General features: G+C 41.0%; 1 non-coding gene and 1 pseudogene across 1 annotated transcript; both read left to right on the top strand.

The window, feature by feature from the left end:
- The first annotated feature begins 1,293 nt into the window (after positions 1 to 1,293).
- LOC119262699 lies at positions 1,294 to 1,463 on the top strand. Its single transcript, XR_005129840.1, has one exon. It is a non-coding gene; the product is annotated as a U1 spliceosomal RNA (small nuclear RNA).
- A 2,659-nt stretch (positions 1,464 to 4,122) lies between these two features.
- On the top strand, positions 4,123 to 4,237 carry LOC119262700 (annotated as a pseudogene).
- Positions 4,238 to 14,102: the final 9,865 nt, after the last annotated feature.

Genomic DNA, 14,102 nt, shown 5'->3' on the forward strand with positions numbered 1-14,102 from the left:
TATGATATAAACATGCAGCTTGTAACTCGAAATGGAATGTTTACACAAGTCTTTGGCCTAGTTTGAAATGCTTGGGGGGAAAAAAAACTGCTGTTCCGTTGACTTGCATTAAAAGTAAAGTGTGTTTCCTTCTTTTGTAAACTTACCATTTCGGGGAAGTTTTCTTCAGACAACAGCTTTTATACACAGCAAAATAGTTTCTTGTAGAGCAGGACGTATATTTAGGTTCATTTTGTTGTGTAATTAATTGAGCGCGCTCCATCGTAGTGAATAGTTTAGCCAGTAGTGATTTCACTCCCCAGTGTGCGTGGAACTCACATACCTGGCAGAGGAGATGCTGTGATTAAGAAGAAGGTGGTTCACGCAGGCTCAGCCATTGCACTTCTGGTCATGCTGACCCCTGGAATCCCCCAGACTTCACTGTTTAAAAGAAGACTTTGCTCATGTGGTGATGTTTTTGCGTGTTTGTAAGGGGTTAAGTATGCTAGTGTCTGTTATAGTTTAGTCATTTAGTATTTTTTACAGTACAAGATGATGAATGTTTAGTTAAAATAAGATTCATAGGGAAGTCTCTACCATTAAGTGAACTGTGGAATTGTGTTCATGGTCTTCTGTATTTTTTGTTTAATTTTTTTTTACTAGTTTTTAGTGTTTTATGATGAGAAATAATGTTTTGGTCCACAATTTGACAGAAAAGCTCGGTCATATGGAAAGCTTGTCGCTGGTCCCTTTTTATGACCCTTGAATCTTTTGATGTGTGAGAAAATGAATGAAGGCTTTTTTTTTTTTCCCCTGTTTTGCTTTGCGTCAGCGTATTGCTTTGTCTGTGATGACTCTTGTGGATTTAATGAATACAGAGTAAGGGGAGAGCGCCCCTAGTGTCTGATGTCTGTAGTAGTGGGTGGAGACACTTTCTGTCTGTCCATTTCTGTATTGCATAAGATGAAAGGCAGCCGTTATTTCTCCCTTTTTTTTCCAGATCAGCTGGCTTCCATGAGTTTAGAGCTCATTTAAATGCCATAATATATAAAAGCAAAGGAAACAAACACTTGAGTAGAAAGTTGATATGTTCAGAAGCAGTGTATCATGGGAAGTGGTGTTCTGACTTTTATTCACAAGTGAAACAGCCCAATGTTCTGTTGTGCGTGTGATATCCATGGATAAAGCACCATTTTTGTTTTTGTTGTGTTTTTTCTTGGTTTCATCATTTGGTTGTGTAATGACTGAATTGTCCACCATCACTGTGAATAGTACAGCCAGTGGTGGTGATGCTCTGCAGTGCGTGTACAACTCATACTTACCTGGCAGGGGAGATACCATGATCAAGAAGGTGGTTCACCCAGGGTGAGGCTCAGCCATTGCACTCCGGTTGTGCTGACCCCTGCGAATGGGGGTGTGCCGAAAAGTAGTGTAAATCGCGCGACCCGTGATAGGGTGATTTTCTACGTTAGCTTGGAGGCGTTTCCATGTGATGCAATGACGATATGCTGTCACTTATCCGTGCTCTGATTGGGTGAAAGAACACAGCCTGACGGGATGTCTTGTGTTTTTGTTTATTTCTGTAGGTTTATCCGTTCTTCAAAGTGAAAAGTGAAGAATCGTTGCTGCTCTTCTGTGTTAATGTAACAGTGACTTCAAGTAACTGTATTCTGTTATTTACTCGGTTGACTGTTGATATTCACTGTAGTACGATTGTTTTCATGGCAATGTAATTTCCCCAGGGATCAGGAAAGTATTGTCTTGTTTATACTGAGCATATTTGTATTAGATATTCCAACATCTTATATCCCATATTATATGTGTATTATGTGTTTCATTAGATGTGATAGTCATGACTGGTCAATAAATAAAGATTCTGAATCTGATTTTGATTGTGTTAACATTAAAAGTACAGCTAAAGAAATAAAGGTTTTACTCAAGTTAGTTACATTAAGTAAGAACACTATATTTAAGTTGTAATAAAAGAATTTTAAATGTCCCAAAGTGATCTAAAAAGAATGCACATGCTTGGTTTTACTGTTCCTGATATCTTTATTTGTAAAAGAAAACACTGAAAATATTTTAAAAACACAATTACAAATTAAAAGAATTAACATAGTTAAGGAAGTATCTTAATGGCAATAGACATGGAAAATGGGGCAAAAAAAGACAATTAAAAAATAAATAAATAAAAAAGAGCTAGACACAGGTGCTTTTTGGAACAACTGGCAGAAACTGTTAGTGTACAGCATATTTACAACTTATTTCTTCAATATGTCAACAACAGAGGTGAAGTGTTCATAGCTGTCATAGACTATGTTGCCCAGACCTTTTGATGACGACATCATTTTTACATGACTCTTCTAATAACGCTTTAATCTAAACATCGTGTTTGACTTGAACTCCGAAAACTAACTGCTCTTCTAGTTAACATGGGTTCTTACCTCAATGCTCGATCACCAACGGGTCACTCCTGTCACAGAGAAACGCTATACATGCCCACAGCGGCTGCGATCGACTATCCGACACGAGACTGCTCTAGCCTTGCACACAGCGGTGACGATCGAGTATCCGGCGCGCGATTAGTCTAGACTTGCACGCTGTGGTAGCGATCCTGAAGGTGATTGGTCCAGAGTCACCGTAGACTCGAGTCACCGTAGACTCTGAGCGTAGACTCCCAATCAGAACGCGCGACTGTCTACATTCACCGTAGACTCTGAACGTAAACTCCCAATCAGAACGCGCGACTGTCTACACTCACCGTAGACTTTGCACGACCGTGGACACGACGCCTGCGAATGGGGGTGTGCCGAAAAGTAGTGTAAATCGCGCGACCCGTGATAGGGTGATTTTCTACGTTAGCTTGGAGGCGTTTCCATGTGATGCAATGACGATATGCTGTCACTTATCCGTGCTCTGATTGGGTGAAAGAACACAGCCTGACGGGATGTCTTGTGTTTTTGTTTATTTCTGTAGGTTTATCCGTTCTTCAAAGTGAAAAGTGAAGAATCGTTGCTGCTCTTCTGTGTTAATGTAACAGTGACTTCAAGTAACTGTATTCTGTTATTTACTCGGTTGACTGTTGATATTCACTGTAGTACGATTGTTTTCATGGCAATGTAATTTCCCCAGGGATCAGGAAAGTATTGTCTTGTTTATACTGAGCATATTTGTATTAGATATTCCAACATCTTATATCCCATATTATATGTGTATTATGTGTTTCATTAGATGTGATAGTCATGACTGGTCAATAAATAAAGATTCTGAATCTGATTTTGATTGTGTTAACATTAAAAGTACAGCTAAAGAAATAAAGGTTTTACTCAAGTTAGTTACATTAAGTAAGAACACTATATTTAAGTTGTAATAAAAGAATTTTAAATGTCCCAAAGTGATCTAAAAAGAATGCACATGCTTGGTTTTACTGTTCCTGATATCTTTATTTGTAAAAGAAAACACTGAAAATATTTTAAAAACACAATTACAAATTAAAAGAATTAACATAGTTAAGGAAGTATCTTAATGGCAATAGACATGGAAAATGGGGCAAAAAAAGACAATTAAAAAATAAATAAATAAAAAAGAGCTAGACACAGGTGCTTTTTGGAACAACTGGCAGAAACTGTTAGTGTACAGCATATTTACAACTTATTTCTTCAATATGTCAACAACAGAGGTGAAGTGTTCATAGCTGTCATAGACTATGTTGCCCAGACCTTTTGATGACGACATCATTTTTACATGACTCTTCTAATAACGCTTTAATCTAAACATCGTGTTTGACTTGAACTCCGAAAAGTAACTGCTCTTCTAGTTAACATGGGTTCTTACCTCAATGCTCGATCACCAACGGGTCACTCCTGTCACAGAGAAACGCTATACATGCCCACAGCGGCTGCGATCGACTATCCGACACGAGACTGCTCTAGCCTTGCACACAGCGGTGACGATCGAGTATCCGGCGCGCGATTAGTCTAGACTTGCACGCTGTGGTAGCGATCCTGAAGGTGATTGGTCCAGAGTCACCGTAGACTCGAGTCACCGTAGACTCTGAGCGTAGACTCCCAATCAGAACGCGCGACTGTCTACATTCACCGTAGACTCTGAACGTAAACTCCCAATCAGAACGCGCGACTGTCTACACTCACCGTAGACTTTGCACGACCGTGGACACGACGCCTGCGAATTCCCCAAATGTGGGAATCTCGACTGCATAATTTCTGGTAGTGGGGGACTGCGTTCGCGCTCTCCCCTGATTTCACTGGTCAAAGAAAAGACATGCAATGCTGTGCTAGTATCAGTGTGAGGATTTTTAGTTGTTTAAAAAAAGGGCTGTTTAGTGTAATAATGTCCAGGTCTTTATTATAAAGCAAATTGTGAAATCGTCTTTATTTTTTCCCCATGTACCTTTTGAGACTTCATCTTGATGAGTAGTTTGGTACACAATCTGACACAATACGCATGCAGAAAACCTCGGGGGTTTTGTTCGTGGGTTTTTGTTTTTATGCAAGTTTTGTTTTCTTTTTGATTTATGACAATATTGCATCTTTTGATGTGTAAGAAAAATATGTAGGCTTTTAATTTGTTTTCTCACAACTTGTGTGGTCTCTGTCAGCTCGAGAATTTCATGGACATGGACCAAAAGTAACGGGTGAGCATCTCTGGAGTTTTATGTGGCTGGAGGTTTTTTCTTTGTCAATTTCTTAAATGCACAAGGAGTGATAGCAGCAGTTGTTGTAATTTTGGCTTTATTTCAGATCATTTGGCTGTCCTGAGTTTAGTGCTCATTCAGATGCCCTAATATGAAACTGAAGAGAACGATATAGCTGCAAACGGCAGTGATACGGTTTTAGCCAGCTAGGCCTAACAAGGCCTGATTTAGTTTGGGACTAACCTATAGAGAGAAGAAGAAAAATGCAAGTAATTAAGAGCTTCTCAAAAGGCCTTCATTTGTCAGTGTCATTCGGAATTAATTCATAATTTCAAATGTGTTAAGTGGCATATGGCAGCCATATTGTTTGTATGAATCAAGATGATTTGCTTATTATTGAGGTTCAGGCTCTTGTGAGTTTTTTGACACCAGTGGTGTGAGAATTGAGCGAAAACACTGACTAGTTTGCAAAAATGTTTTGCACATTTTCAGTTTTGTGAATAATCTAACTGGGCGGAGGAAAAAGTCCCAAATTACAGATTATTTTGTTTGGACTGAAGGGATCGGTGTCTAAAAATTTTACTTTCGAAGTTAAAAGGTCGAACGTGCTGTGCAACTGCATCCCTTTTATGCCAACTGGGCTTATTTCAGCACATGAGTAGTGGGAAAGAGTACCATCTGTTGACGAAGTTTCATGTTTCATGACCTACAGTTTGGTTTGGCCAGGTTATTGTAGGGAAATATCATCATAACAAGAAATACAGCGGTGAGCAGCAATAAGTGGATTCAAGTATGTATGAGGAGTATGAGCCCTTTTGCAGTTTAAACCAATTGGGCCTAAGAAGGACAATCGCTGTTTGGGCCTTATTTATAGGCAGGGAAAATGAAACTGAAAGGAAGTCAGCTTATCAAAAGGCCATGTGTTGTCAAACAGTGGGCAGTGCAATTTAAATACGTTTACATTCATTTCTGCTGGTCAAAGGTTTGTAGAAGATGCAGGAATACATCGACATAGATGTCAAAACTACAAAATTTAATGGCAAAATTTCTCATGGAAGTGGTTTGGTTCTCCATATTTAACCTCTTTAGTATGTATGCCATAATGAGGCCCAGTGCCACCCATAGGGGGGCCCGTTTGGCATAGAGCAGCCAAGTGAAAGTGGGTGACAAGGTATCCTGAATCTGATGGTATTGATTGTTTATCTGTGGACTTTGTAATAATATTGTGATTTTGTGCTAAAGCCACCCCACCTGAAGAAACTTGGCAGACACCACCAGAATGTATTTATTTGACAAGCCTATGAAGTTTTGAGATGATTGAACCAAGGACTGATAAATTTGAAGCAATTTAAGCTAGCAATGTCATGGCTACAGTGACTATTTGATGGAGCAACACCATGTTAAGTAATAAAGGCATTTTTTCCCCCAAAATGATTTACCTAGAGAGGCCTGAGTATTTCTAGACCAGTTGAGATGAAAATCCAAAGAGTAGTTGTAAAAGAATAATTAAGAAAGTATTGTATTATTGTGACTTGATATCTACTTTGTCAAATAGTTACTAGTTGCAGAAATTTCAGCCTGATTGGATTTATAGATTGCGGTATTTAAGTTGCAGTGCCCCACAATTGATATTCATATTGAGGAGTACATTCAGAGGTAGCCTATTAAGTTTCAAATTTTGATGAAGCATTGAGTTATGGAATTTTTGAACTTATGAATTATTTCAGATGTGTTCATTGGCATATGGCAGCCATGTTGTTTATACAAGTGAAGATTTTTGATAGTTATTGAGGTTCAGGCTTTTCTGAGTGTGTTTTGACACTAGTTGTGTGGGAATTGAGCAAAAACCCTGTGACTAGTTTGCAAAAGTAGGTTTACTAAAAACAATAGTAAAAATGTGCAGTATGTGCAACGTTGAAATAAAATTAGTTGCATGTGCAAATATGTAGAGCAGTTGTTCATAAAGTGCATCAAGTAACAGATGTGAACAGTAATGTTCTGTGCAAGGTATAGATGTAAACAGTATTGTTCTAAGAGCAGCAGCAGTAGTAGTATAGGTAAGGTACAGTTATTGAGTGCAAGGTTGGCCAAAGTTAAACCAGTTCAGGATGGGAGGGGGGGGGGTGTATGTTGCCTCGGTGGCTCGGTCCTGCCGCTTTGCGCTGTACAACATCAGACAGATACGGCCGTTTCTAACACAACAAGCCACCCAACTCTTGGTACAAGCAGTGGTCATCTCACACCTCGACTACTGCAATGCCATACTGATGGGCCTCCCGGCCTGTGTTGTAAAACCACTGAAGATGGTTCAGAATGCTGCAGCGCGTCTGGTCTTTAACCAACCAAAACGGGCGCATGTCACCCCACTGCTCATTGAGCTCCACTGGTTACCGGTTGCTGCTCGTATCAAATTTAAAACTCTTACAATTGCCTACAAGGTGTTAACAGAGCAGGCTCCTTCCTACCTGCACTCGCTCCTAAAGGCTTACAGCACCGCCCCGCCGCTGCGATCCTCCAATGAACGTCGCTTAGCTTTGCCAAACATTCACACAAAGCAATCGAGACTGTTCTCATACTTGATTCCCCAATGGTGGAACAAGCTACCTTCCGCTGTCAGAGCAGGGGCGTCCCTCGCTATTTTTAAGAAACTCCTGAAGACAGAGCTCTTCAGGGAGCACTTGCTCTAATCGCCTCTTGCAAATCTAGCCACTACCAACCTCATCTCCTTCTTGCCCTCCTTCCCTTCCCTACCCCACTATTACCCCTTGGCCTCCTTTAAGGCCTGACTATGTTTGTTCTATGTACCACATTATTTGTAAGTCGCTTTGGATAAAAGCGTCTGCTAAATGTAATGTAATGTAAGTGCAGAGCCTTTCTGTCCTGAGCAGTAGAGTTTCCATACCAGACCGTGATGGAGTTGGTAAGAACACTCCTCGCGATCGTACTCCTGTAGAAGGTGCTGAGAATTTTGGCTGGCATGCCAAATTTCCTCAGTCTTCTCAAAGTACAGTCGCTGCTGGGACTTCCTGATGTGTGTGTTGCGAGACCAGTTGAGATCCTCACTGATGTGCATGCAGAGGAATTTGAAGGTTTTCACCCTCTGCACCTCAGTCTCACCAATGTACATGGGTGTGTGCAGCTTAAGCCACACAGTCATAAGTGAAGTGTGTACAGAATGGGGCTTGGTACACAGACCTGGGGGACCCCTGTGCTCACTGTTCTTGTGCTGGATGTGCGGCTGCTGGCTCTGACTGACTAGGGTCTACCTGTTAAAGTTCAGCACCCAGGTACAGAGGGCGGGTGTCAGTCCGAGGGTGAGGAGCTTTTCAGAAAAGTTGGTTTAGGATGACCATGTTAAATGCTGAGCTGTAGTCAATGAAAAGCATTCTGATATACGTGTTCTTGTTCTTCAGGTGTGTATCTTTTTGTCCAGAGGCCAAATTTATCAAAGTGTCTTAAGAAAAAAAAAATGACATACCTTTTTAAGAATTTTCTTTTCTTAACTATTTTCTTAAGTGTCATTCTAAGAGCAAGTGGTATTCTAGAAAATGTTCTTGAATGTTTTCTAAATATTATGACAGCCTCAGGTTAGTGCCTACATTTATCACAGACATTGCCTCTGCTACTCCTGCCCATCCTGTTTCTTCCACCATTACCTTTAGTTGTAGTTTGCTTAAAAAAATTCATCAACTATTGGTTTGATGTTTTTCCTACATTTTGCTCCCCTTACATGGTAAAATGCAATGTAGCCCACGTAAGAAAACAATGAAGATTTTTCTTTTATTGAGAAAATAATGAAGATTATCTTAAGAGAATACTTGAGATTATTATTTTTATTTAACAGTTGCATTTAAGGCCTCATTCATCAACTGTTCTTTAGCAGAAATTTCTTCTTAAAATCCACTTATGCAGCTTTGACAAAGATTCTGCTATTCACCAATGTTTTCTTATTTGGGATTTCTTTTTAGGGAAGAACAGAATACACACTCGTACAAAAGTGCAAACAATTCTGTGGGTTAAGAACGCATCATAAATCTGTCAACTTTTACTTGGCATCTATTTCAAAAACGAAAAAAGAAAAAAAGTAGGAAGATGTTGGGGAATGAAAGTCCCTCTTATGAACTTCTAAGTGTTTGTTTTCCTAAGAAAATCTTCAGTGTTTATTATACACATCATAAACAACGCATGAGAGATTTTTGAATGTGTATTAACTTAATTTCTGTTTAGTTAATCCACTCAGAGGAGCAAAAGAGAGGAAAATCATCAAACCAGGCATTTAAAAATTTAGTAAACAAGAACTAGGTGATGGTGGAAAAAAACAGGGAAAAAGCCTCATTGGAAATTATGATAATTGAGTGGTGACAGATGAGGATGGGCAAGAGGAGCAGAAACTATGTCTGTAAATTTAGACTCTGACTTCGTCAGTTCTTACAGCCTAAGAAAGTATGGGTCTGTTAGAAGGTTGAAAAAACATTTAAGAATATAATAATTTCAAGAATACCATTTGTTCTTAGAATCTCTTAAGAAAATATTTATGGTTATTTGAAGAGTAACAATTTTTCATAACTTTTTTTTTTTCTTAAGAATGAAGTTCTGAAAAGAGACTCCGGCCTCCTGTCTGACAAACATGGTCCTGCGTAAAAATTAAACTTATATTTCAGGTCTGAAGAATATAGTAGCAGCAGACAGAAAAACGAACCAGGAGCAACAGCCGTTGGAAATGAGACGCAGATTAGATAGCCAAGGACTACCCTCAGATGACCGAGGCAGGCACAGTCATGTTTCGGCTTTGGACATCAGTGGAAGACGAAGTCCAGGAAGACATTGTGCAGCCCTGGAAGACGGTGGCAGCGACAATTCAGAGCGCCGTGGATCGGTCTTAGAGGCCAGAGGCAGGGGCAGTCTGGATAGTCATGGTTAGGACTCACATATTGGAAGTAACCAGAGTTTTGCTGATTGCGCATATTTCTTTTCTCACTTCAAGTTTGCATTTTTTGTAGATTGGAAACTTGAACCAGACTTGAAGCTGATTTCACAAGAGATCCGCAAGAGAGAGAGAGAGAGAGAAATGCTGACCTTTTACAAAAGGCACATTTGCTGGGCTCGTCCATTTTCAGTCATCCTCAGGGGTATGTACAGTCTGTGCTTTCACTCTAATAGACTAAAAAAAAAAAAAGCAGCATACACACTACAATGTCAGTACCATGTCCAAGGACCAAGGGCCACCACCCAAATAATCTATATTCAGTGGTGGTACTTTGGGGTCTCTGTTCAATAATAAATGGCTTGGAAGGGGGGCTGGTGTGTGTGGATATACGTGTATGTATGTACTTATATATGCATACATATGTATATGAATGCATGCATGCATATATATTGTGTGTGTGTGTGTGTAGTAGTATTATTATTATTATTATCCATCCATCCATCCATCCATTTTCCAAGCCGCTTCTCCGTCAGGGTCGCGGGGGGGTGCTGGAGCCTATCCCAGCAGTCTTCGGGCGAAAGGCACGATACACCCTGGACAGGTCGCCAGTCCATCACAGGGCAGACACACAGACACAGACAGTCACTCACACCTAGGGGCAATTTAGCATGTCCAATTGGCCTGACTGCATGTCTTTGGACTGTGGGAGGAAACCGGAGAACCCGGAGGAAACCCACGCAGACACAGGGAGAACATGCAAACTCCACACAGAGAGGACCCCGGTCACCCGGCCGGGGAATCGAACCCAGGCCCTCCTCGCTGTGAGGCGACAGCGCTACCCACCACGCCACCGTGCTGCCCTATTATTATTATTATTATTATTATTATTATTATTATTATTATTATAATAATAATAATAATAATAATAATAATAATAATAATAATAATAATAATAATAATATAATCAATGCCTTCATCTTGCAGGAACTGCTGACATACTCCAGCCACATGAGGTCTAGCATTGTCCTGCGTTAGGAGGAATCCAGGGCCAACCGCACCAGCATATGGTCTCACAAGGGGTCTGAGGATCTCATCTCGGTACCTAATGGCAGTCAGGCTACCTCTGGCGAGCACATGGAGGGCTGTGTGGCCCTCCAAAGAAATGCCACCCCACACCATTACTGACCCACTGCCAAACCGGTCATGCTGAAGAATGTTGCATGCAGCAGATCGCTCTCCACGGCGTCTCCAGACTCGGTCACGTCTGTCACATGTGCTCAGTGTGAACCTGCTTTCATCTGTGAAGAGCACAGGGCTGTGTGCACAAACCCCATCTGTGGACGTCGGGCCCTCATACCAACCTTATGGAGTCGGTTTCTAGCACATGCACATTTGTGGCCTGCTGGAGGTCATTTTGCAGGGCTCTGGCAGTGCTCCCTCCTGTTCCTCCTTGCACAAAGGCAGAGGTAGCGGTCCTGCTGTTGGGTTGTTGCCCTCCTACAGCCTCCTCCATGTCTCCTGGTAGCGCCTCCAGCCTCTGGACACTACGCTGACAGACACAGCAAACCTTCTTGCCACAGCTCGCATTGATGTTCCATCCTGGATGAGCTGCACTACCTGAGCCACTTGTGTGGGTTGTAGAGTCCGTCTCATGCTACCACGAGTGTGAAAGCACCACCAACATTCAAAAGTAACCAAAACATCAGCCAGAAAGCAGAAAGGTACTGAAGTGGTCTGTGGCCCCCACATGCAGAACCACTCCTTTATTGAGTGCGTCTTGCTAATTGCCAATAATTTCCACCTGTTGTCTATTCCATTTGCACAACAGCATGTGAAATTGATTGTCAATCAGTGTTGCTTCCTAAGTGGACAGTTTGATTTACATGGAGTTATATTGTGTTGTTTAAGTGTTCCCTTTATTTTTTTCAGGTGTGTGTGGACACACATGGATGTATGAATTTATGTAAGAGAGACACGGATGTAGGGCTGAACGATTAATCGTTTTTTAATTGAAATCGCAATTTGAATGGACGCGATTTTCCAATCGCAAGAGCTGCGATTTGAATGAGCCAATAGCCTGTAAGTAGGACCAGGGAAAAAATCTACCCAACAACAAAAAACGCGTGAACGGCCTGCTGTTGACCAATCAGAAGCCACTAGTCATGCACATCCCTAAGGCAGAAATCGAAAGATTAACCTTTCATCTGAGCAACCGTGCGAGGCCCAAAGTCCAGTGGACGAGTTGGTACCAAAGAAAAATGGCACATCGTGTGTGTGGGAGCATTTTGGTTTCAGGAAAACTGACATTGGCCAAAAACAGGTACTGTGCAAGACATGTGGAGCATCGGTGCTAACCTCACGAGATAACACCACTAACCTCTATCAACACCTGAAGAAACATCATGGACAGCTGTACGATGAGTGCATGTTAAAAAGGTCCAGTGATGAATCCCTACCTCAGGCACATTTATCTGGTACCACGGCCAGGCAAACTTCTGTTACACAGGCGTTCGACCGCATTGCACCATATGGAAAAAAAGCTCGCAAAGGCACCGCGAGATAACCGATGCTATCGCAAAGTACATGGCTAAAGACATGGTACCGATTTAGTGTCCAAAAATGGCTTTCAAAACTTTCTCTTGACTCTTGACAAAAGATACCAGCTTCCATCCCGCACATACTTCAGCCAAGTCGCCATTCCAGAACTGTAAACTACATGTAGGAACAAAGTTGAAACGGAGCTGAGAAGTGTGGCGTATCACGCAGCAACGACAGATATGTGGTCGAGCCGAACCGCTGAACCTTACCAAAGCCTCACTGTTCACTTCATAAATGAACATTTTGAATTAAAGATGTGAAAGATATGTTCTCTACATACTTTGTACTTTTCTCTTGACCATACGGGATAGAACATCGCGAATGGATTAAAAGACGCGTTGGCCAACTGGGGTTTAAATGACGAGGGGCAAGTGTGCATAACCACAGATAACACGTCTAACATGATAAAGGCAGCCGACATAAACCAGTGGACCAAAACTTTCCAAGATTGAGCAGGCAGGCCCGCAAATATCTTTGTGCACCAGCAACAAGTTCACCCTCAGAAAGGCTCTTTAGTGCAGGAGGCAACATTGTGAACTGTCAGCGTTCATGGCTTAAGCCACAAAAGGTGGACATGCTCATCTTTTTGGGAAGAAACCTGTGATCACTGGTTTCTGTCTGTACATGCAAACATTTGATGATGCTACTTTTGCCCTTAATGTGATTTACTGCCAAGTTTATTTTGTAAAAATGCTCAGAGTTTAACATATATAGCTGTGATATTTTGCTTATTTCAGCTTTTCTACTAATGCATGATTGTCCACTGCTGACTAGTCAGTTACTGATGTTGCAGTTAAACCTTTATGCGAATTTCTGTATATTTTGTTGTTCTTTAAAGGTGTTGAGTTTTAAAAATAAAACACACAACTGCATTTAATCTGACAACCCTGGGAATATTTTTTTATGTAGAAGTTTATAATTATATTTGATATTTGAAACACTAATACAGGTTTAGGATTTAATGGATTAAAAATAATCACAATTTAAATCGCAATATTCTGTGGAACAATCGCAATAAGATATTTTGCCCAAATCGTGCAGCCCTACACGGATGCATGCATTTTTTTATGTGAGAGGGAGAGAGAGACACAGACACGGATGTATGCATTTTTTATGAGAGAGAGAGAGAGACGGATGTATACATTTTTTTTTATTTATGAGAGACACAGACACGGATGTATGCATTTTTTATGAGAGAGAGAGAGAGACGGATGTATACATTTTTTTTTATTTGAGAGAGACACAGACCCGGATGTATACATTTTTTTTTATTTGAGAGAGACACAGACCCGGATGTATACATTTTTTTTTATTTGAGAGAGACACAGACCCGGATGTATACATTTTTTATTTGAGAGAGACACAGACCCGGATGTATACATATTTATACATACATACACTCAGAACACTCCGGCTCCGACTTACCGTTCCTGCTTTTGGATCTGCGACGCAAACGCAACAAGGATTTTCAAGCAGCACTCGCCTTTTATAGCCTCCGCGACTGTGATGTCACCGCTGGCCGAACGCCCCGCCCACATTTCGTCACCATGGTTACATGTAAACAGTCGAGCAGCATCAGGTTTTTACTGTAAATGAATGAATTCCCAGACAGTATCAGCCGCTGGATCCGCTCAATCTATGGTAAACGGCCACCTCAACTCCAGTGACCAACAGTGATGTAATATAAAATCTTAGCAAAATACTAATATATATAAATAAATATAAATATATATAAAATAATAAATAGATCCTTAATGTAACATTGAGTCTGAGACTTCCGGTGTGATGCAGCATGGTGCAGCCGTGTTTTTGCAGCTCTCCGCCGATCAGAGTTTTATTTTAATGTTGCTGGACACTGCTCTAAAAACTGAGGTCTCAACTCTGAAATCCACGGTGTCGGATATGGAGCACTCGTTGACCACGTACTCAGGGGATGTGTTAGCA

Source organism: Pygocentrus nattereri, chromosome 2 (assembly GCF_015220715.1).
Source record: "Pygocentrus nattereri isolate fPygNat1 chromosome 2, fPygNat1.pri, whole genome shotgun sequence".
Lineage (NCBI taxonomy): Eukaryota > Metazoa > Chordata > Actinopteri > Characiformes > Serrasalmidae > Pygocentrus > Pygocentrus nattereri.